This window comes from Papio anubis, chromosome 18, assembly GCF_008728515.1.
Source record: "Papio anubis isolate 15944 chromosome 18, Panubis1.0, whole genome shotgun sequence".
In the NCBI taxonomy this organism is placed as follows: domain Eukaryota; kingdom Metazoa; phylum Chordata; class Mammalia; order Primates; family Cercopithecidae; genus Papio; species Papio anubis.
Window position 1 is genome coordinate 32,168,885 of NC_044993.1, and position 23,212 is coordinate 32,192,096.

The 23,212-nt window shown below is 57.0% G+C and overlaps 1 protein-coding gene across 21 annotated transcripts in view; it reads right to left on the bottom strand.

Moving 5' to 3' along the window:
- Positions 1 to 21,025, bottom strand: part of ADGRG1 (adhesion G protein-coupled receptor G1) — a 43,727-nt gene extending 22,702 nt beyond the window's left edge. For 4 of the 21 annotated variants that reach the window (XM_003916946.4, XM_009196530.3, XM_009196539.3 and 1 more), the window contains exon 1: positions 12,763 to 13,254. The gene's annotated coding sequence lies outside the window, so the exon portion shown is untranslated. The other 17 variants (XM_009196531.3, XM_009196523.3, XM_009196540.3 and 14 more) reach the window with 14 other exon arrangements.
- Positions 21,026 to 23,212: the final 2,187 nt, after the last annotated feature.

A 23,212-nucleotide genomic window follows, 5' to 3' on the forward strand; every position in this document is an offset into this window, starting at 1 on the left:
CACTTTGGGAAGCCAAGGTGGGCAGATCACTTGAAGTCAGGAATTTGAGACCAGTCTGGCCAAAACAGTGAAACCCTATCTCTAAAAAAACAAACAAACAAACAAACATTACTGGGCATGGTGGCACATGCCTGTAATCCCAGCTACTCGGGAGGCTGAGGCATGAGAATCACTTGAACCCGGGAGGTGGAGGTTACAGTGAGCTGAGATCACACCACTGCACTCCAGCCTGGGCGACAGAGCAAGACCCTGTCTCAAAAAAACAAAACAAAACCAAAAAAACTTTTAGAATTGATTGAAGAGACTTAGAACCTAAAGGAAAAACAGGGATTAGGAAGGCACTGGGGACACCAGCCTGTCTTGAAGGGATCTCAAAGAGCCAAAGAGCCAGCAGTCCGAGCACTCCAGTGCAGACCTGTTTAGCTTATGTTCCTGGGGTGGTCTGCAGCCAGGCATAGGCTCATGGCCAAGTCTCCACCTGGCCGTCTCCAAGAAGCAGCTGAGGCCAGCCTCCTGGGCGCCAGGGCATACACCCGTCAGTACCTGCCCAGGGAATGTACATGCCTAGAGCAGGGGTGGCAGGAGTTAGGGGCATAAGGTTCAGACAAGCTCTGCAGGCAACTGGAAGCTTGGGGTCAGCCTGTCCCTTCTCTGGGCCTTATTTTCTCCCCTGTCAAGTGGGCGACACTGATGCCTGTCCCCTGCGTGCCTTCTCTGGAGTCAGCGCCCTCCAGGCTCCCGCAGGCTTCAGGATGTCTACAGGTAAGAACAGAGCTTACCTCCGAGCTGGCAGCAAGGGACAAAGAGGATGCTGAGCCGTCTCCCCTGGCCTGTCCAGACTGTCTTCCCTCTCAAACCACAGCCGGACCTCAACTGTCTGGCTGAGGTTCCCCTTCCCCATCTGTGTTCCCACGTTGCCCAAGGCCAGGCCCTCAAGGTCAGCCTCAGTCACCTCCCTCCTTGTTTAGCAGTTCAGCTACCCCAGGTCTGGCAAAACTCCCATCTTTGGAGCACAGGACACTTAGCATTCCCAACGCTGGCCACCAACCCTCCCTTTCTTTTCTCCTCCCCCTCCTCAAGGTCCTGGATTGCTGGCTGAGGGGCTGAGAGCACCCTCCCCTATTAAGTAGGCTGAGTAGGACAAAGTTCTCCCCCACCAAGGCTGGGGGCCCGAGCCTGGCTGCGCCTGGGCCCCGTCCAGGGAAGGGAATTAGAAGCACTGAGTTCCATCCCAGCTCCTGAGCACACAGCACAGCATCACTGAGCATCAGGCGCTGTACACTCCACAGGCGGGGTGCTCACCACCTCCAGTGACACAACCGTGTTCATTAAGCTCTTTGAAAATGCAAAACAGGATTGTGAGCTTTTTACACATGTTCACGCATTTAAGCCTCCTCAAAACCCTTGAGACAAGTACCATCACACCCACTCAAAAAAATGGCCAGCGAGGCCCAGGGAGGTCAAGTTATCTGTCTGAGGTCACACAGCTAAGTGAGTAATGAAGGTTGAATGTGAACCAGGGCCAGCTCCAGGACACACGCTGTTCATCTCGAAGCCTATTTCCCCCCTGAACTTACCTGACTCTTAGAAAGCGTATCTCTTGGAAAGTGACAGTAAAGAAAGCTTCCCATAATGTGTTTCCATGGGTTCAGCTGGACGCCATCCTCCCAAGGGCCCAAATCGGGGGGCCCATCGGAACTTACCCAGGTGACCTTGGATCCCAGCCCCACTGGCGGCTGTTTCCTGCACTTCCAGTCCCCTCACGCCCTGGACTTGTCGGAGGCTTATTTCTGACCCCTGGGGTGCAGCCCAGGGACCCAAAAGAATCTTCAGCAAGGGTTGGGCTGCAGGAAGGGGTGCAGAACTCTCACCCCCAACCACTTCCTTTTAGTTGAAGCTGCTGTCTTTAACTGCCCAAGTCCCTTGGAGTACCATCTGACCCCCCCAGGGTCCCTAGTGCCACCCCACCCACTGGCTACACCATCAATGTTGGGTAGAAGGGGGATGCAGGGGAGAGGAAAAAGATAAAGGGGAAGGGATGGGAGGAAAGAGGGGAGCTGGAGGGGAAGGAGAGTGAAGGAGGAAGATAGGGGAGAAGCAGGGAGCAGGGAGAGGGAGCAGGAGTAAGAGGGATGAGGAGGAGAGGAGGTGGGAGAATCGTACCTGAACTCCTTTGTGGCGTCAAGCGGACTATAGATACATAAAGAATGTGCATGGCAGACGAGGGGTTCTTGTTTGCAGGCAGTAGCCTGCGGGACTGGTGTCAATCTCCCCCCCACCACCTCTTTTCAAGAGGACGGAGACTTTGAAGCTGTGCCACCCCAGCGACTGCTCCCTCACTGGAGCTTCAAACAAAGGGGACAGCCAGGGAAGAGAGGCTGAGAAGCCCCAGCCGCCAGCGCGGGAGAAGGGGCGCAGGTGACAGCAGCCCCTGGCAACCGTTGCCCTGGCAACCGTTGGCAGCTGCAGGGACTACGTCACAGCCTGGCTTAGACCCAGCAAAGCAACGTGGCCCCGTAACTTGTCCTGTGCCCAAGTCCTCAACTCAGACGCTGCCCAGGCCAGACAGGGAGCTGGCAGGAGGGAGGGCAGGGGTTAGGACAGCGATTTATAAAGAGCCTGAGCCTGAGGGACACCTGCCTGTCTTGAAGGGACCACAAAGAGCCAGAGCTTCCAATTTCTCCAGAGAGGCAGAGCCCCAGGTTTTTACATGAAATCTGCAAGTTTGTCAACATTGACTTTAACACCAAATCTTTTTTTTTTTTTTTTTTTTTGAGATGGAGTTTTGCTCTTTCGCCCAGGCTGGAATGCAGTGGCGCAATCTCAGCTCACTGCAACCTCCGCCTTCCAGTTTCAAGCAATTCTCCTGACTCAGCCTCCCGAGTAGCTGGGACTATAGGCACCCGCCACCATGCCTGGCTAATTTTTGTATTTTTAGTAGAGACGGGGTTTCACTATGTTGGCCAGGCTGGTCTCGAACTCCTGACCTCATGATATGTTCGCCTTGGCCTCCCAAAGTGCTGGGATTACAGGTGTGAGCCACTGCACCCAGCCCGAAACCAAATCTTTTTTAGAACCCAGTGCAGGCCACCCAGTAACCAAATTATGCCTAACAATAGCTGGATTTGCTTCTAGAAGCTGTCAGACTGTGGCCCTGGCCTCAAAACAAGCAGAACACCCTCTAATCCCACCATTGGCTTTTGTGAGCACAATGTGTGCATCATATTTCTCTGAAAACTCCTTAGGGTCCACCTCCTCCAGGAAGCCTTCTCAGATTGCCACAGCCTACCAAGAATCCCCCTTCTGAGTTAGCCCTAGGCCTGGAGGTTCCTCCTGGCTTCCTTCTAGAGCTCCCAGGGGGCTAAGCGCTCAGATTCTCTTTTTCCAGTCTGGGGAGGGAGGAAAATAGAGGCAGAGCTTCTGAAACTCCTCTTGTGTGCCAGGAACTACATTGGGCATTTTGGAGATCCATTTCTACCACTCTACAAGGTTAGCCCTATGGGACCCACCTTACAGATGGGGAAACAGAGGCTCGGGGATGTGACTTGCCGTGAGCCTCCTAGCTGGTAAGGGAGGGGTATGGAATTTAAACGAGATCTTCTCTGGGACATGAAGATATCAGGACCAGTTGTCCATCTGGCGCTTGACTAATCCCTAACTCTCCCCCACGTTCAATGCTCGGCCAACTTTATTTGAACATCTCCAGTGACAGGGAGCTCACTCTCTTCCAAGAGGGCACATTCCTTTGATCTCTAAGTTTCTCATACCCACTGAATCAAAGGGGAAAAGGCATAAAAACTGTGGTATTCCCCGGACAGGGCACAGAAGAGAACCAGGAGTTAGAACCCCCACTGAGGTTTTCGGTTCCAGACCAGCAACAGGCCAGCAGATAGGGTGGGATTGCTTAGGGGTGCAAAAGGTCCTGGGGTCTCAGTCAACCAGCTACAAGCACTTTCTGAGAACACAAGCAGGGAACCCCACTGGCCATCACGTTCCGAGGGGAGCGTCCGACAGAGGAAGGGGCTTTGGGGTGATTTCTGGCAGACGCCATGGGAAAGGCAGCAGGGGCTTGGGGCTGAGGGGATGGCGTCTCTGCAACTCCCCTCCTCCCCCGCCCCTCCGTGGAGCAGAGCCAGGAGGCAGCTTCAGTCAGGAGGCTGCTATTGTCTCACTGCAGGCCCAGAGCTGGGTCCCATTCAGGCCCTATTTTTGGCCCCCGGAGGAAGAGGAAAAGAAAGCAAAGAAAGGACTTGCTGTTCTCTGGTGAAACCTTCTCCCGGAAAGGCTCACAGGGCTTGCCGGCCGGAGAAGGCGGCCTCTGTTGCATCAAAGGATCCTGGGCTTAAAGGGAGCTGGCAGGGGGCTGTGGTTCAGGGGATCTGGGGGGAGGTACAGACGAGGCACGCCACGGCTTTTACATACACTTAGTACTCACTTACAACAGCAACCCAGAGAAACAGAGGCACAGCTTCCCCAGCCCCACCCATAGTCCCTAAACATCCCACTCATGGTAATAATAAAAATAACTGCAATAGCTCATCGCTGTCCAGAGCCAAAAGCCAAAGCACTGTCTTACTTCACACCTACAACATTCCCCACCAGGGTGGGGGCGGGGACCGAAATGATGAAGCTCATTCTGTAAGTCAGAGAACTGAGGCTCAGGGAGCAGCAGGACTGCTGAAATCACAAGCCAGTGACCACAAGCCTACTCCCATCCCCCAACCTTATGCCACCCCATCCCTTCCTCGCAGTCACCAACTCCAGCCACTCTAGACTTCTATCCTCAGACACACCTCAGGGTCTTTGCACGCACTTTTCCTTCAACATAGCACACCCTTTCCAGGACCCTTTCCCTGACTGCCTCCTTCTCAGGCCTCAACTCAAATGTCCCCTCCTGTGAGAAGCCTTCCATGACTACCCAATTAAAATTATCTTCCGCATCCATCACTTGCTTCCATGTGATGTATTACTGTGATTTATTACCCTTACGGCACCCAACACTGACAAGACTCTGCAATTTGCTTACGTGTTATCCCTTGCTCAGCTTTGCTGTCTCGCCTGTCTTGCTCACCACCTACATCTCCAGTACCTAGCACAGTGCCTGGTCCACAGATAATCCCAGTGACTGCTAGATGAGTAAATGAAGACTGAGACGGAGCTGGGACTCTAACCCAGGGCAGGCAGGCTCCACACCTCTTCCTAAAAGGAGCCATTCTTGATAGATACCATAGAAGATCTAGAAGATCCAACCCAGAAGTGCCACTCAGGCTATGTGAGGGGTAGGGGATAGGGGATGGAGAGGGTTCGAGCACTGAGCCATCTCCACTCCCCCGCCTCTAACAGGATCAGAAGCACACACACCTCGCTGGGTGCTTGGCCAGAGAAGGGTTCCCAAGACTGTGCATAGCCTGATAGGATGTGATACACAAGGCAAACTCTCCTTTGCTTTCCTGGTAAAGGCTCTGAGAAGTCCTGCGGCATGGAAGCCTGGGAGCCCTTGCCTTTCCTATGCCGCTAGGGCCACAGACAGTTTGAATGAGTGCTGCATTAGAAGATGTCTGAGATTCCATCTGAATCTGTGAGCACTGAACCTTGGATTTTCTCTCTACATTAAAGCAAAATTACCACCCCCAAGACCCTCAAAGGCCCACTCCTGTGGTTCGGGTCTAAGGGGAGCCCAGGTAGCAGATCTGCCAATGAAAGTGGGGCACGTTCCCATTGCTGCAGACACCAAGCTCCTACCTGTGCTCCCCATGGGTTCTCCCAGGTAAAGCAAGGAGGAGAAAGGGCACGTGCTTATGGCCATGGGGTCCTGCAGTCTAGCAAGCTGGGGGTGGGGTGTGTCCCAAGGACTAGTCTGCAGAGATTCATGAGGCAGCTGGGGCAGAGAAGGGAGCCATGCATGAGTACAAACCGTAGGATATGCACTTGGCCTCACATGCTTCCAGGGCCACTCTGTGAGGAGGTACTATCATTCCCATTTTATAACAGGGACACAGGGACACGGAGCTTGCCCAGGGACACAGAGCTGGTAAAACTGGATCCAAAGGAGCATGGTGTACTCCTTTCCCTGGGCTGCCTCTGTTGTCCTGCATGCCCTGGCATCAACATGGAGAGTCAGCAGCAGCTACTCCGTAGAGAGGGAATGGGAGGCTCAGAGGTGCTGAGCCATAGGGCCCAAAGCCTCGCGGCCCAGGAACAGGGGCGGGGCCGGACCTTGCTCTCTCCTTTGCTCATGTGGTTTGCAAACACTGCTGTCCTTCCCCGATCACAGTCACTAAAGTTTCGGACTCCAGTTTCCCAAACCCAGGTAGAGGGACAGAGACAGGACCCTGGGGCATGCCGCCACCTGCTGCAGGGTCTCCATGAAGAGGCACTGGCTGTCCTCCCCCACCATGGCTGGTGAGGGTGCTGCACTGGTCCCAGCTCCCACCACCTCCAGTTAAGGTGCCAGGACGCAGGCAGGAGAGGAACTGGAGGACAGACCATGTGCATCTGGTCCCCTAGGTGTGCGCACAGGTGGCATAGCCCCCCAGAGGGTGTGGCCAGCACGGCCACGGTGTAGGATAAGTACAGCTTTGAGGAAACTGTACATGAGGATTTCTTCCAGCCTTGCCCACTGTCCTCTAGGCAGGTAGGGGGCAGGGGGAGTGCCATGAAGTCAGGAAGGCCCCTATTCAGGTTCAAGCCTATTGGATAAGGGAGAGCAAGGGGCCCTGAAGATTCCCCAGGTAGGTGTCCTGCCCCTCCTGACCTCCATCAGCCTCTCCCAGCTCACCCCAGTCCTCTTCGGCTGGATGCCTCTCCCCCTCTGCTCCCTCCCATCCAGCCCACTGAGCTATTTACACATGGACAGGAGTCTCTGAAGATGCATTCATGGCTTTCATGGTGGAGGTTCCTTGGAAGAACCTTGCCAGTTGGCCAGGGTATGAAGAGGGTTTCCAGATAAAGGCACCACCTGCCCACAAGCACGGCCTGATACAGCTAGAATGACCCATGTGCTGCTTAGGGACATAACGACTTGGGGGAACGTGGGAATCAGGTGCCCATCTCCCCCAAGGCTGGGAAAGCTCAGGGCTGGAAGGTGCCATGAAGAGAAGCCCCATGCAATACCCAAGTTGCCTCTGCAACTCCCCTGCCACACTTGAACACCTACAAAGATGGGGAACTCACTACCTACCATGGGAATGGCCATCTGTGGCACTCTGGGGAAAAGTCCAGGCTAACAGGCCGGAGACTGGGTTCGGGCCCTGCTACCACTGACTGCTCCGAGCTCTTGGGCCTGATTCCTCATCTGTGAAATGTGGATAAAGTTTCAAGTCTTAGAGGGCCAGCAGCACTCAAGATTGAATGAGGGTCTTTGTAGGCAGTGAAGTGTATGCCCCAGGGGTGGAGGTTTGGGCTGTGAGTCGCCCCTGAACTGTTTGGCCCGTGCCCAGATGGTGACACAGCAGAGGAGCAGTGGGCAGAGGGCACAGCATGACTCAGCGGCCCCGCCAGCCCCTGGGGCTCACCCCTAGCATCTGTCACCATCAAAGCAGGTGGGTCTGGGCAGTTGTCTGACCCCCTGCCACAGGATCCGAGACCCAAGGTGCCAGCCACAGAGCCACACCCTGAGGCCCAGATTCTGCCAAGGACCCAGAAGGGGTCAGCTGCTCAGCCTAGCTCCCAGGGGCCACAGGAATTCACCCAGCAGAGAAGTGACCACAGTGCTGTTCTGTCCCAGGAAACCAGCTCGACTAGAACCCAGGCCTCCTCTCCAGGGCTAGTGTCATGGCCTCTGGTCCGCTGAAAGGTCAGCGGTTCTGTGGGTAATGGCTGCAGCCCAGCTCCCCGGCCCAGGGTCATATCAACTCACTCCAAACCCTGGGTCAGGTCTCAGGTCTTGAGGAACATGAAGGAGCCCCAGACTGGACAATGCCTCGGGGCAGCCGATCAAGACCCTAGTAATGGGCATGTCCAAAGGGGAAGCTGTCACAGGATTGGTGGTTTTCCCAGTAACATCTTGGGAGGATGGCGTCATTGTTCCCGATAAAGTCTCCATTGCTGTCTAAGAGCAAGGCTTGGTCATGGCCCAGAAGGAGCAATGACAACAGCACTTGAGGTGTGCCCGGCCCTGCACTCAGCACTTAACATCTAGAGGCTCACTTAACCCTCTCAAGGTGCCATTACCATCCTCATGTTTACAATTAGGAAGATGAGGCACAGAGAAGTTAATATACCTGTCCCAGGTCACACAGCCAGTGAAGCTGGGACAGAATCAGGCAGCCCCAGGGCCCACACCCCTAACAGCCCACCTCGTGCTGCCTCTCCTAGGGGGCAGCCTGGCTGGGGGATGGAAAAGCAAAGTTCTGGGCCAGCTGGGGACAGGGTCTACATCTCATGAGCCCCTACAACATGTGGCTGTCTCAGTTCATCTCCACAGGGCCGCATTTAGATATCAGAGACTTTCACAGCCCAAGTAATGAAGTTTTGAGAAATTCAGCCTCTTACTCTAAATCATTTTTCAAAGATTTGAGCCTAACTCAACGACCCCATGACCTGGAAGATTAAACCTTGAGCTGAGGTTTAGGGAGGACCTCTTGAAGTCATGCACTGTGCTAGGTACATACTTTGCAGCCATTTGTTGCCCCAAATTCCACAGCAACCCTGCAAAGGGGTGTATTGTTATCTCCATTTACAGGCAGGGAAACGGGTCCAGAGAAGCTGTCATCTTTGACAGTGGAATGCAAGCCTCCACAGCTCCTCTCAAAAGTCAGTCTTCCTCCGTGGGCCTTCAGCATCCAGGCTGGGGTACTAGGAGGAGGACAGAGACCTGGGAACGGGAGGGGAGAGGGCCTGGGAGGTGGCAGAGGCGGCTCTCCATCTCACTGTTTCTTGTTTTGGAGTTGGTGTAAGTAGCCCTGAGTCTGGGAAGCCAAACCAGAGCCATTCACCGCAGAACTTTTCAGGCCACCAGGGTTGGGCTGGCTCTTGGACAGTGAGGCTGTCTCCCCACCGCCAGGCCATCTCCCACTAATGCAGAGAGGCCTGTCCACTGGTGCCCGGAAGCATGCCAGCTCCTCCAGGGCTGAGCTTTTATCTCTGCCTGGAACTGCCAAGCATACCACAAACTGCCTGAGCCTGCGCAGGCGCCAGCTTGGGAGCCCGACGCCCACCACACTGGCCTCCTCACCAAAGCACGAGTCAGGCTAGAGGTGGGTGAGTGAGCGCCACTGGTGTCCAGGTGGCTACAGCTCTCCCAGTAGTAGCGGGGGCAGGGAGAAGTGCTCGCAGTTATTACAGCTTATCTCTGGGCCTCAGTACACCCATCTGTTGAATGGGAGAGGTAATAAAAAAGGCTTAACATTCCCACGTATGGGAAATGCACTGTCCCATATGCTGTCCTATATCAACTCTCTTCATGCTCGTAACAGCCTCGGAAGTAGATGTGATTGTAATCCACAGTTTACAGATGAGGAAACTGAGGCACAGGCCCACGTTCACACAACCAGAGAGAAACAAAGCCGAGATTCTCCCTGGGCAAGCCACCCTGCTGTCTGTAAGGGTGTCCCTACAGGTGTGCGGATTTGGCAGTGGCAGGGGCGGGATTCAAGACATGTGCCCGGCTGGCTGAGGAGCCTCCTCTCCACCAAGACACAAGAGTCCACATTCTGGACCCCCAAAGATGTGGGTTTGCTCACTGGGTAAGCCTCCCTTGCCTCAGTGTCCTCATCTGAAAAGTGGGTGTCGTGTGCAAGGCACTGAGCCCAAGGCCTGGTAGAGTCTGATGTCGGGGAAGGTCCAGGATTGCTCTCGTCCAGGCTCAGCCATCAGGGAATCAGGGAGAGTTTGGGGCTTAGCTGACCTCCTGCCAGGGCAGGCTAGCACTACGCAGTGGTCAGAAAATGTGTGTCCCTTCCTCCTCCCCAACCCTTGGCCCCTCTACCCAGCAGTCCAGACCTAAGCCCAGAATCTACAGGGCTCCCCTGGGGGCTTCAAGGCGCCCCAGATGGAGCACCAGAGACAGGAGGAGGGGCAGGGTCTCAGCCGAGTGACGGCTCAGGAGAAAGTAGGCCTGGGAGGCTGAGGCCGTGCCAGGGCCCCGCCCCACCCGGTTTGAGAGACCCCTTTGTGCCAGCCCGCCCCGCCCCCCACTTGCCATCTGCCTGGTTGCTGCGTCTGATCACCCTCGACTGCTGGGTTTGCTCACATGATGCCCCCATCTGCTGTGAGTCAGAAGGCGGGGTCCACAGGGCCACCCCCAGCATGGGGACGGGGGCTGAGCGCTGCTCAGGCTTGGGTCTGGGAGGAGGAGGTAGTGCTGGGGTTTGGGGCTCTGTTGTCACGCTTCCCTCTCCTCCCGACTTCCACCCAACTTCTCCACGGCCTCCTCCGTGGCCTCCCTGGGAGCCCTACCACATGGAAACCCATCCCGCATCCCTGAGACAGCACAGCCCCCAGGCCCCACCTGTACACAGCTTCTGCACAGGATGGTGGAACCCGCATCCCAGTCCGGCTGGAGCACAGTCCACAGTGGCACCTCCACGGCTGTTCTGCCCACTGCCCGCACCTGCCTTTGTCATGCTGGGCCTTGCCAGGAGGCCACCCCCTACACCAACCCTGCTGCAGCTCTGCCACCTCTCTCCTGCCCTTCCCCTCGACTGGGCGCCACCTCCACCTCATCTCCCTCATACGTGAAGCTGCCCCCAAGCTTCAGCCTTGACCCAGCAGCCAGAGATTGGGACTGCCTGGCCAACCTCACACTGCACACCCATCCTGCCCCTCCCCGTCCTGCTGGGTTTGTAGCCTGGGCCCCCAGCCCCACACAGCACCCACCTGGTGAGTCCTCCTGCCTCTCTTCCCCCCACAGAGCAGATTGGGACCTGCTGGCCTGGCTCATCAAGTCCCATGAAATGACCCATGCCAGGGGTCCGGTAACACCCTTCCCATGGTCCTCAGCTTGTATCATTCCCCAAATGTTTTCCTACTTAGTTTCCTCCACTAGGACTCCCCCTACAGTGCTCATACAGATATCAGCTCCTTCCCCTCCCACCTTCTCCCAAGCCCAGCCTAAGTGCCTTCCGCAGAGCCTCCCTGGTCCTCTTCCCCTTCTCTGGGCCTCCGGTTAGCGAGCTTATCTCATGCCTCCATTTCACCTCCTAACGTTTTGTTTATTTGTGTCCCTGACAAAAGGAAGTGTCATGCCAGGCTGACTGGCCCTTGCCCAGTGGCCCAGGTGGGGACACAGCCTGTCCGTCACAGATCACACCTGGAGCTGTGTTCTCCATCACCCAGCACTCTCAGAGCCGGGGGCCAGGGCAGCTGTGATCACCCCTACATACCCATTTAACAGCTGAGCTCCTGAGGCCAGAGGAGAGGAAGGGCAAGGAGGCCACAGTGATGCCGTGACCAAGGTGGCTCCATATCTCGGGTCCCTGCAGCAAAGAAGGGGTCAGGTCTGGCCCTAAGAGCTCATTCCACACCTGGACATTGGCAGACAAGAGCCCACCAGGACCCCTGCCTGGGCTCTGGGGAGCCAACTTGGCAGCCCATGGTTATTAAAGCCCAGATATGCTCCTTCTCACACAGCCTCTGACCCCAAGGAGCCAACGGGCTGCCTGGGGTTACCCTCTGGGAGGGGCAGGGGTCTTGGCTCTGGGGTCTGGGCCACTCACGAGCTCTGAGATACCTTATTCGCCTTGCTCACGGCCATGTCCCCAACAGAGTACAGAGCGCACAGTAAGTGCTCAATAAATGCTTCTGTAAATAACTTCCTTGGTCCGCTGAAGGAGCCACAAAGGCTATTTCTACCCAGCCCGTGGACTCCAGGCCACAGCTGCTCCACATTGGTGGGGAGTGGGACGGCCCTGCCTTGGCCCATCCCCTCCTCCCCACTCAGTAAAATGAGCACCAAGCCCCTCCCGGTGGGGCACTGGGAGACCCCCCAACTCTACCACACAGCGGAGGTGAGTTGGGAACGGGGGAGGACAGGAACCATCGGTTTCCTACACACCCCCAGCCCCCGCAGGGACCAGGGTGGGAAGTCCTATCAGTCCCAGGCAGCCAGAGCCCTGAGGTCTGGTGGCAACCGACAGGGTGTTCAGCCCGCAGCCTGCGCTTCCCGTCTGCGTGTTACCAGTTCCAGGACTCTCACCCAGGTGCCCCATGTTCAGAGACCCTGCGGGGCCACCTCCTCCCAAAGCTGGCCTTGGTGATGAAGAGCACAGCTGTCCCTAGCTTAGTGGGGACCCCGGACCCAGCCCCAGCCCCAGGGGCAGCTGCAGGAAAGCTGCCCTCAGGAGTCCCCTCAAGTGCCCCCTCCTCCCTGAGCCCGGCCCCCGGCTTTCTATCCCTGGATGTGCTAGGTGACCCTGGGCAAGCCACCTGCCCTCCCGGATCCTCGGTTCTCCCACCTGTGTGGTGGGAGCACTGATCTCACAGCCCAGAGAGCAGACCCCAGCTTGCTGGGCCCAGTGACTACACCACTCTGAGTTTCCCCTGCTACAAAATGCCTGGGAGCCCTGGGACGTGCCGCTCCCCCTTGGCCCCAGCCCTTTCCCAGGCATCTCCCTGTGGGTCCACCCCGACTCTAGAGACCCCCCACAGCCATGCTGATCTGGGCTAGATCCCACCAAGATACCAAGACCCCCCCCCATTTCCCCATTTCCCCACCACCCCTACCCACTGCCCAACAGCCACCCGTGCATGGATGCACACACCCACCCTCACACTCACACACTATTCCTCTTCCCACCTGCTGTCCAGCCCGTGTTTGGGTACCTGCTGCCAGGTGGAAGGTCCCACGCAGGGCCAGGCGGCTGGACCACCTTTCAGGATCCACCCCCAGAGGCTTAACCTGCCAGCCCTGGTCCCCGCTGCCTGCCGAGTGAGCTGGAGAGTGTGGGAGGCTCCCAGTCCATCTCCTATGGCAGGGCAGGGCAGGCAGCTAGTGTGGAGAGGGAGGGACCGGGTGTGTTTGGTGGGGAGACACCCCCCTCCTGCCCCAGCTGGGCTCCTCCCTCCTCCCTGAGCTTGACTGGGGATGACGGATGATATACGTGAGTCATGGATTTCTCAGAGGGAGACCAGGAGGGGGCAGGGCTGAGAGCGCTGAGGCAGTGACCCTGGGGGATGCCCATGACTCAGCGCCGGGCAAGGGGGCACCTCAGCCTCACCCCTCATCCAGGCAGACAGACTTCAGGGACAGGCAGGGGCCGGGGATCACTCTGCTTCCTCAGCCTCCATCTGTAGCTTCCCAGGGCCAGTATCCCCAAAGTTCCCACAGAGAGGCCAGGGTTGCCACGGCAACAGGGTCCTTGGATGCTGTCCACCCACCCCCCAAGTCAGGGCGACAACTACCCTTTCCTGAAGGAGAGTCCAGCCTCCTTGGCAGCCGACGGGAGCCAGTGCTGACCGGCAGAGCGGAAGGCAGTCAGGAGGGAGCGGGTGACAGGCAGCCGGGCAGGAGGCCAGCCAGGCCACGCACGACGGACTGGCTGACCCGCGTCCCCTCTAGGGGGTGACCCGTCTCCCCTCTCAGTGCTCCTCAAGCACCCGCAGTTTCAATATCCCAAGTCATTTTGGATTCTGAGACTCCAGGGGCTTCTAGAAACAGCCTCCTTTAATCCATCTGCTGAGCCAAAGGGGAAACCGAGGCCTGGGTGAAGAGCCATTCCCAATGGCCCCAAAAGCTCAGAGAGTGGAAATAGGCCATGCCCCATCCCCTTTCTGGTCATTCCTCTGTCAGCAGTACCTCCCGCTGTTGGGGTTCAGCACCCTTCTCAAGTCAAGAGGCTTTGGATAACTCACACTCCCTGCAGAGGCTCCCGTCTGCCCTCCTCTGAGCAATGAGGATAGATGATTCCTCAGTCAGACATGCTGGGAGGATTTTACAGTGTCAGAAGGGTGAGTGGTGACAACAACAGTAATTACACTCGCTGATCACCGTCTGCATTCCAGCTCCAGAGCGCCCCTGGCAGTGGAGAGAAGTCAAACCTGCTGCTCAGACCAGCGCCGCCGCCGCCCGGTACTTGCCAAGCCCTCAATAAATACTCCCTGTGAATGTGGTGATGAAGAAGAGGGAACTTAAGGCAGAGACATGCAGCTCAGAGATGAGAATGAACCTGCCCAAGATCACACAGCAGGGAGGTGCCCGAGTTGGGATGGCGGGGGCACAGGAGGTCTGGCTCCTAACCACTCAGCAATCCAGCTCCCCAGGCCTCGGCCTGGGGCCTGGACACGTGGATGCTTGGGGAACTTGAGATTCCTTCTCTCCGGCAGAGATCTGCCTTCTAAACGAGGGGGCCTGGAAAAGCTTCCCAATGCCACGTGGAGGAAGAATGAATGGAACGTCTCAGGCAGCCTAGGAGCCGGGGCTGCCGCAGGTGAACTGCACTCCTCACCTACCTGCCTGAAATCAAGCTGCAGAAAGGAAGGGCCACAAAGCCACCCCGTGGGGTGCAGGGAGGCCACAAGGTGAGAGCTTCTAGAAAATAGTACTGTGCTCCCCACATTCACAGCCCCCAGTCCAGGCTGTGGGCCAATGCCTGGGGCAGGGAGGCACAGTGGGCACTGGGCCCATGTCAGACCCTCTGCTCCCTCCCAGGGCTACAGTGGGAGCTCCCTTATTGCCAAAGCAGCAGGGACCAGCCTAAACTGGGGGGCCTACTAACAAGGGAGGGCAAGTGAGTTATCCAGCGGAGGATGCGGAGTCCCTGACATACCACCACCTCTGCCTCAGTTTCCCCAAGGTCAGTCCTTCAGGGCCTGATCAATTGGTAACCAGAGCAGCCTCAGCTGTTCCCCAGGGACCAGGCTCACAGGGCAGCTGTCCCCCTCCTCCACCACCACACACACACCCCACAGAGGGTACCAACCAGAAGAGCACAGATGGAGAGTTGCAGGCACCACTCTCTCTGCAGATGGCTGAAGACAGTGCAGAGCCAGCTGCCACTCTGGCCACATAGGAGAGGCCTATGGGGCCACCTGGCTGGGCAGGAATTGGCTGCCCAGCTCTGCCTGCCTGTCTCACCGTCCGGCTTTGCAGAGACCTACTAGGAGCTAGGGGCAGGCAGGTAAGGAAGCAGGCCCCCAGCTCTGAGCCTGGCTAGGGAGACAAGCCTGGCTCTCATCACAGTGATACCCAGAGTTGGTATTCAGCATCCAGGGGGGCTCTGGGAGTAAACGGGGAGAAATTCAATGAATTATTAAACACAACACTGTCTGTTATGAGTGCTGATTAACAGGACTAATAGTAACCTGCTATGTCTGGAGGTTTTATGGTGTCAGATGCTCTGCTTATGCAGATCATTCTCATTTTATCCACACAACCCTGTGGGCTAGGTACCACTTGTATGTTAGAGATGGTCAGAGACATGAAGTAACTTAACCAAGATCGCACAGCTTGGACCTGGCTGGGCCTCCAGGTGTGTGGGTTGTAACCAAACACAGGACACCAGGAATCTGGCCCCTGTTAGGCACTTCATCTTCTCCTTCGGTTTTCACAACAGTCTATCCGCACTTTACAGAAGGGGAATCGAGGTACAGGGAGGTACCCATGCCTTTCTATAACACAGCAGAAAGCTGAAGGTGCAGGAAGCCCTTCATTTGAGGGACAGAGGAGAGGGGGCAATGCTGCTGCCCCCTCTCTGAGCCCGGAGTCTCTGATCACAGACTCTGGGTTCAGGCCAGCTGGCCTCTACTCCCAGCCGGCCAGCTGGATGACTTGGGCAAGCATCTCTCCATCCATTTATCTCCTCGCCTGCCAAGTGGGGACCAAAATAGCACCTCCTATCGGGGCAATTAAATGAGGCCACATGCGTAAATCTTGCAGCCCAGGCCTGGCAGACAATAGGCACCCTGATGCATTGGCCAGGACACTGTTATTCAGAGTGGCCTGCAAAGGAGGCAGAGAGGGGGCTGCCAGGGAGGTAGGAGATCTCCAAGAACATGACGGCCTCAGGACAGGGATAAGAGGTTAGGGCATCCTTACTGTCTGCTGTGACTGAGGCCTGGGGGAGTAGGAAGACATGGAGAGGCTGGGAGGGTTAGGAGGAGGTCTTCAGCCCCTTGTTCTACCTCTAACCCTCCAGCCAGAGCCACAGCATTTAGTGGGAACCAGCATAGCAAACAGTGAAAAGCTGTCCCTACCTGTGCAAATGGCCATGAGCAACCACTGCCAGCTCAGAAGTGGGTTTTTTGTTTGTTTTCGAGACAGGGTCTCGCTCTGTTGCCCTTGCTGGAATGTAGTGATGCAATCATAGCTCTCTACAGCCTTAATCTCCTGGGCTGAAACGATCCTCCCACCTCAACTTCCCAAGTAGCTGGGACTATAGGCATGTCCCACCACACCAGGCTAACTTTTGTATTTTTTGGAGAGACAGGGCCTTGCTATGTTGCCCACGCTAGTCTTGAACTCCTGGGCTCAAGCAATCCTCCCACCTTGGCCTCCCAAAGTGCTGGGATTACAGGTATGAGCCACTGCGCCCAGCCTCAGAGGTGGGTATTTTTAGACAAGAGCTGTTCACATCCAGGCTTCTCCCCTTGCAAGCGGAGTGACTATGTAAATCATTGAGCACAATGCCTGGCACACAGTAGGTGCTCAATAAATCTTGGCCAACATCATTATTATCATCATAAAGCCCACATGAATGCCAAAGGCCCGGCACTCCACCATTTGCAGTTTGCAGAACCCTTTCACATCTACTACCTCCTCCACAAAACAGTGATGATCATTCCCATTTCACAGAGATGAAAACTGAGGCTCAGACAGAGGACCTTCCCAAAGCTTTGCAGCAAGTCGGCAACAGAGTCAGGACCTGAGCTCAGACCGTGTGTTTGGCGGCCAGTGTTCCCAGCCATCTCCCTGCTATCTCCTGTGGGAAAGCCTCCGGGACACAGGCGTGGGGGTACCCACAGTCCCATGATAACGCCATCTCCCATCACACCCGCCCCAGGGCCCGACAGGGATTGCGTTGCACATGTGACTCAGCCTCCTTCACAAAGGGAGCTGTGTGTCTGGTTCCCTAGGCCCGCCTCCCCCACCCACTGCCCATCCCCCAGTCGGGGAAAAAGCAGGGAGCCTGGCCTAGCCGAGATGCGGGGGAAGCAAGGTCATCCTCACCGCTAAAATGGGACAAATCTAATGGCACTTCAGGTCTAGCCTTGGGATGCAAGAGGTCGGTGCCAGTTCAGATGATAGAATGAAAGGCTGGGCACACAGGAGGGGCGAGCGTGCCCAGGTCCAAGCCTATTTTCTGATACCTTATTTGGAGTTCCAAGGACAGACTCCATCTAGCTGGCTCCCTTGGTGAGTGGAGCCTGGGCAGGTGCCTTGCCCATGTTTAACCTGCATCTGGTTTCAAAAGCGCTGGAGCTTGTGGTCAGGGAGGAGGCACTGCCCGGATGCCAGTCAGGCTCCTGTGTCCACACCTGGCTGCAGCACTGGCCTCTATCCACCCCACCCCCCGAAAGTTCCAGACTTGGAGCAGGTGGACCTTTGTTGAACACTCATACTGTGCTAGGCAGGTGACTTGCGTTTTTCCCCACAACTCTGTCAAGGAGGATTTCCCCATTTGTGAGAGGAGAAGACTGAGACTCAGAGAGGGAAAGGGGCTGACAGGTCACGCAGGGTTAGAGCTGCCTTATTTCAGTCCTGCTTTTCCCTCCATACCCGCTTCTTGGTTCCAATGGCATCTTGACCACCTGCCAACAAAAAATGGCCTTGAGCCCGATGCAGGCAGACGTTCTCCCTTCCCCAGGGTCACCCTGTCCCTGCCCTGCCGGGGAGGGGCCACTGCAGAATGCAGTTCCTTAGGGTTCAGGCTGGCTGGGCCTCCAAGGCCCACCCCCGTCTGCTGACCTCCCCAGCGGGGAAGGCACGCCTGGGTGCCCCGCTGCCCGAGATAGAAGGTAGGCAGCATGGCCACCCCCTCTCCCTAAGCATGACGGAATGTCTGACCTTTTGCCTACCTCCCAAGAGCACTTGGCAGGAAGGTTGGATCCATCCAGAATAGGTCATTCTGGCCATACCCCTGCTCCCAGCCTTCAGAAGGCCCTGAGCCCAGAGCAAGGCTGGGCCACCTCTATCAAGCCCTTTCCTCACCCAATCATATGCCTGCCAGCCTGGGCCCCTCTTGCAGTGTGCACGGCTGGGCGTCCAGAAGTCTGGGTTCTTGGGTGAGACTCTACACATCCCTGGATGTCACGGTGCCCTCTGCAGCTCAGGGGATTGGAGCCAGAAGCACAGCCCCTCCTCTGAGTGTGGCTCCTGGGAGGATCCCTGCCCGGCGCCCAGCTAGAAGCAGCCTTGTCTGGAGGAGCGCCAGTGGTTGGGAGGCTCCAAACTGCCCATCACTCCGCCTAGATGCCACCAGCGTCACCCTAAAGCCCTCCGAATAGCCAACCGTGAGATTTTGCATCAAATTTGACCTTTCTGTGCCTCAGCATTCTCATGTGTAAAACGGGGATATCCGTCTATCTTGGAGAACCTGTCACTGCCACTGCTGTGTGTTTGGTTTCGCATGAACTCCCCACTCTCTTTTTTTTTTTTTTGAGACAGGATCCTGCTCTGTCGCCCAGGCTGGAGTGCAGTGGTGCAATCAGAGCTCCCTGCAGCCTCAAACGCCTGGGCTCACATGATCCTCCCACCTCAGCCTCACGAGGAGCTGGGATTACAGGTGGGCCACCACGCCCAGCTTGGGTTCTCTTTTAAAATCCAAATTCCCCCAGTGGAGAGGGCAGCAGGAGAGGCTTCTGACTCCTCTGTAGAAGCCTCCCTTCCTGAACTAGGGGTCCCAGCCTTGGCATGGGGTCACCAGCAAGACCCCTTACCTCAAGACCATCCTAGTTGCTGCTCTTGCCTCTAAAATTGTGCCTCTTGCATCAGCAGCATCCTTGGCCCTGGCCTGTGAGGTCTGAGTAGCAGCTGCTCGGATGCCAGACCTGGGTCAGGTGCCTCTGGTCAGGCAGTGAGGCATCATCGCTCCTGTGCCAAGGGAGCCAAATGAGACCCAGAGAGGTTTAGTGACTACCCACAAGGCGGCACGGCAGTGTGCAAAGATGGCAGGACTTGGTCCATCTCGAGAGGACTGTGTATCATCTCACTCGATGCCACAGTGTCCCCGGATGTCAGCTTTGATCTCCCTGTGCACCCCACCTCCACCCCCACTCCCTACACACATACACACACCCCATCAGTGCCCAGCACAGAATGTGTTAAGGTGTTGGCTACAAGAGACCTCCCACTGGGAGAATCATAAACAGGGCGCCACTGTTTCCTCACCTGGACACCAGGACTGCCACCACTTCTCTCTTGGTAAAATGAAGAGCAGAAGTTGAAACTACTTTGTGGAAAGCCCACGGAGCGCCCAGTCCCCCAACACATCCCAGAAATGCCGCCTTCTGCATGTGCCTCTGCCCAGCAGCCAGGAGCCCCTGGGGTCTCCCCCTAAGTGCTGGGGCACAGATGGCTCAGAAGGCATAATGGAGCAATGATGATAGCCACTCATTAGCAGGTGCTGCCTAATTAACAGAGGGAATGCGGGGGGCCCATTTGCTGCCCACACGCCCCAGGGAGCCAAGTTGGTAGAGAAGGCACGGTGCCAGCACCCCACCCGCACCTCCAGACACCCACCTCTGGTGGCTGGCGTGTGTGGCCCATGAGACCAGGCGAGGGGCCTACTGCTGCAGCTTATGGGTTTACAGACCAGTGCCCCTGCCTCTCCTTCATGGAACAGACAGGGAAACAGGCCTGGAGGGAAGGGAAGCCTGGCCCAGGGCCCCACAGGAGGCAGTGGCAGGGCCGGGCCCCTTCTTCCACAACAGTACCCTGTTCCAAAGAGTCCTCAGCCACCATTGAGGGGCCTGGCCCAGAAGAGACAAGCAGCCGGTGGAGGGAGGGACCGTTTGAAGTTCTCCTGCCTCTTGCAGCCAGGGCAGGGAGGGCTGTGCTGCTGGGTGCAGGGAACTGGGGGGAGCAGGGGGACCCTCTGCTGGCCACTGGCCAGGCACGCCCCCAGGCCTGTACCCCGTTCCTTCCACTTGGCTCGCCAGGGGAGGCTGCCTTCTTCACCCGTCAAAAGTCAAACAACCTCGGCCAACCTGCTCCCAAACCAGTTTCCGTGGGATCCCAACAGGAAGCTGCTCAGGGCGCTGCAGAAAGCAGGCAGGAGGCTTCAGGTCCTGCCGCCCGCCTCCCGTCCACACTCAGGCTCCACAGCGTCACCCTTGCCCTGCGTCCTGCAGTGTCCTCCTCTGGACACTGGGAACACACCTCACACCTGCCAGCTTCCCGGTGCCAGGATGACCACCATGCCAGCATGCCCGGCCACGCTGTGCACTGCAAGGGGTAACCCCAGAATAGCCAGGGCCTCCACTGAGAGACGCCCAGTACCCTGAACAGGCCAAGGGCCAGGCCACACACATCGGGACCCTCAGGGCATTGAACTAGACCTGAGGGATGGCCAAGGTCAAGGGGACAGGCTGGCAGCGGCACCCCACTTATCTTTCCCACCCCTGTCCCCCACCCATCTCTTACCTCCAGGTCTGGGCAGGTCCCTCACCGGCCTATGCCTGTGTGGCCTGCTCCTCCCCTTCCACCTCCTCCCAGGGCCACAGGCACCCAGTCTGAGCTTGTCTGGGCTGGCGGGCAGCCCCAGGTGAGGCTCCGCCTGCCTGTCTCGCTCCATTTCCGGCTGCCCCACAGCCATTGCAGCTGCCACCCTCTCTTGTTCCCAGGTGTCCTTGCAGGGGCCAACCCGGCCCGTAGGTGCTGAGCCCCCCACCCCTCACCTCTCCATGGACTTCAGCGCCTCTTTCCTGGGAAGCAGAGACTGCTGGATGAGCCTGGGGGAGTCCTTGGTTGTTTTAGGGTCTCAGCGGCCACCCAGGCTGTTGGGAGATGCTGCCCTCCATCCGTAATCTGCCAACTCTTTGTGAGTTTCTTCCTGCCTCCTCCCTCAGTCCAGGCCCCGCCTGGAATCCTGGGCCCAGACTCACCTGCCTGTAATAAAAACAGGCCCCAGCCAGCAGCTGGTGGGGTCAGGAGGCGGGAAGTGAGGGGGATGGGGAGTCCTACTCGTTCTGCTCTCTGAGTGTCCAGGCTCCTGCAGGACACCGGACAAAGGGAGAACTGAGGTAGAAAAAGGGGCAGGGATGGAAGCCTCTTCCTGGAAAGAGCTCAGCGGCCACTGCTCCAGGTGTCCTGGGAGGGTGCTGAGTGGAGTCCTCCAGGCAGCCCTGGCCCACTCACCCCTAACCCTGCCTCCCTGGCCCTTGCCCCACCCTTCACTCCTTGTCTCAGTCCGGCAATTCTCCAGAGGAAGTTTCTCAAGCTCTCACACCCAGGCACCCCTCCTCCAGATGCCTTCTGATTCCTACGTCACATCCCCAACATTGAGAACACCGTCTGAGCCCCGCCACCCCTTCTAGAAGCCATCCGGGCAATGGCTGATTTATTCTACAAAGTCTCTGTCAGGTGCTGCTGTGGGTCACAGCTGGTGCGAGGTGCTGCATGCACCTAAATGCACCCTAGGAACCTTCCCTCACCTCCCCTCACCCCACTGCTTCTCCCACAGTCCCCCAGGCTCCCCCCCCGACTGGGACCAACACCTAAGTGTGGGAATTCTTTCTTTCCTGATCTGTGTGCCCTGCTAGCGCACCAAACCTGAGAACCAGCACAGGGCCTGGGATTGAGAAATTCTGGGTGATTGATGGGTGAAGAAGTGTGGGAAGAAAGCACAGACAGTGGATGGATGGAAGTGCGGACAGGCAGGGGATGAACCATGCCTTCCGCGAGTGTCTATTGAGGGCCTGCTGTGCACCAGGTCCTGTGCCAGGCATGGGGGATCCTGCAGCCAAGAAAACACAGAAACCTCTGCCCTCAGAACTGTGGGCAGAGATACAAGAAATGAATAAGCAAATAAGTATTAAATATATCCAGTGGCAGTGGGGTGCAGTGGCTCACACCTATAATCCCAGCACTTTGGGAGGCTGAGGCAGGCGGATCACCTGAGATCAGGAGTTCGAGACCAGCCTGGCCAACATGGTGAAACCCTGTATCTACTAAAAATACCAAAAATTAGCCAGGCATGGTGGCACACACCTGTAGTCCCAGCTACTCAGGTGGCTGAGGCAGGAGAATTGCTTGAGCCCGGGAGGAGGAGGTTGCAGTGAGCCGAGATTGTGACACTGTACTCCAGCTTGGGTGACAGAGTGAGACTCAGTCTCAAATAAATAAACAAATAAATCCAGTGGTAAGACTTATGGAGCAAAATTAAGCCAGGAAAGGGGAAAGAGTGATGGAGGTGGGGTGGGGCAGCTTAGATGCTCTCTGGGAAGTGAAACATGAGGACTGAATATGGTGAGGAAAGTGGCCTTTGGGACATCCCTCGAGGCCGGCGCTTGGTGTTTAAGAAGCAAGGAGGAGGAGGCCAGCTCGATTCCACGGCTGAAAAAAGGAGCTGAGGTAGAGGTGAGACACAAGAGGTGAAACAGGGATGGGTGGACAGATGGTCAGATGGGAGCAGAGGTGAATCCAGGTCTGGTGGAGCCAGGTCTGGACTGGAGCCCTCTCTGACTCCCCAAGGTGGTAAAGAAGGGGTATCTGCTGGCCACAGCCCAGATCCATTCCTGGAGACCAGCCCAGACCCCACTGGCATTCCTAGTCCCAGCTCCCTCTTGCCCCTGTTCCCCATGGCAAATTCCCACCAGCTGATGCCACCTTTGCTGCACCATGGGCCTGCAGGCCTGCTCTGCCCTACGAGTCTCCTGCTTGAGTACAGACAGGGTTGGGGTACCAGAAGGGAGGTGGAGTATCAGAGAAAGGAGGATCTGCGGGATGACAGCCTGACCTCTAGGCTCCAGGGTTTCCCCACAGCCCCAGAGATGCCACCTACCCTGATAAGAACACCAGGGGAGTCCCAGTGACTTCCTGTCTATCCGCTGGCAACTCCTCCACCCCTGACACCCATACTCCATCCCCCATGCCCTCTGGCCTCAGGGCCCCTGGCTTGTGATAGAGCAGCAGGGGCTGGGCCTGAGACCCTGGGCTGGGACCTTCACTTGCTAGGTGCACCTGGGGAGGTTTCTTAACCTCTCTGTGCCTCAGATCATCTAGTAAATGAGCGCACATGCCTTTGCCTTGTCTGCCTTCTAAAAGTAAAGGGAAGAAGCCAGGCGCAGTGGCTCACACCTGTAATCCCAGCACTTTGGGAGGCCGAGGCGAGTGGAT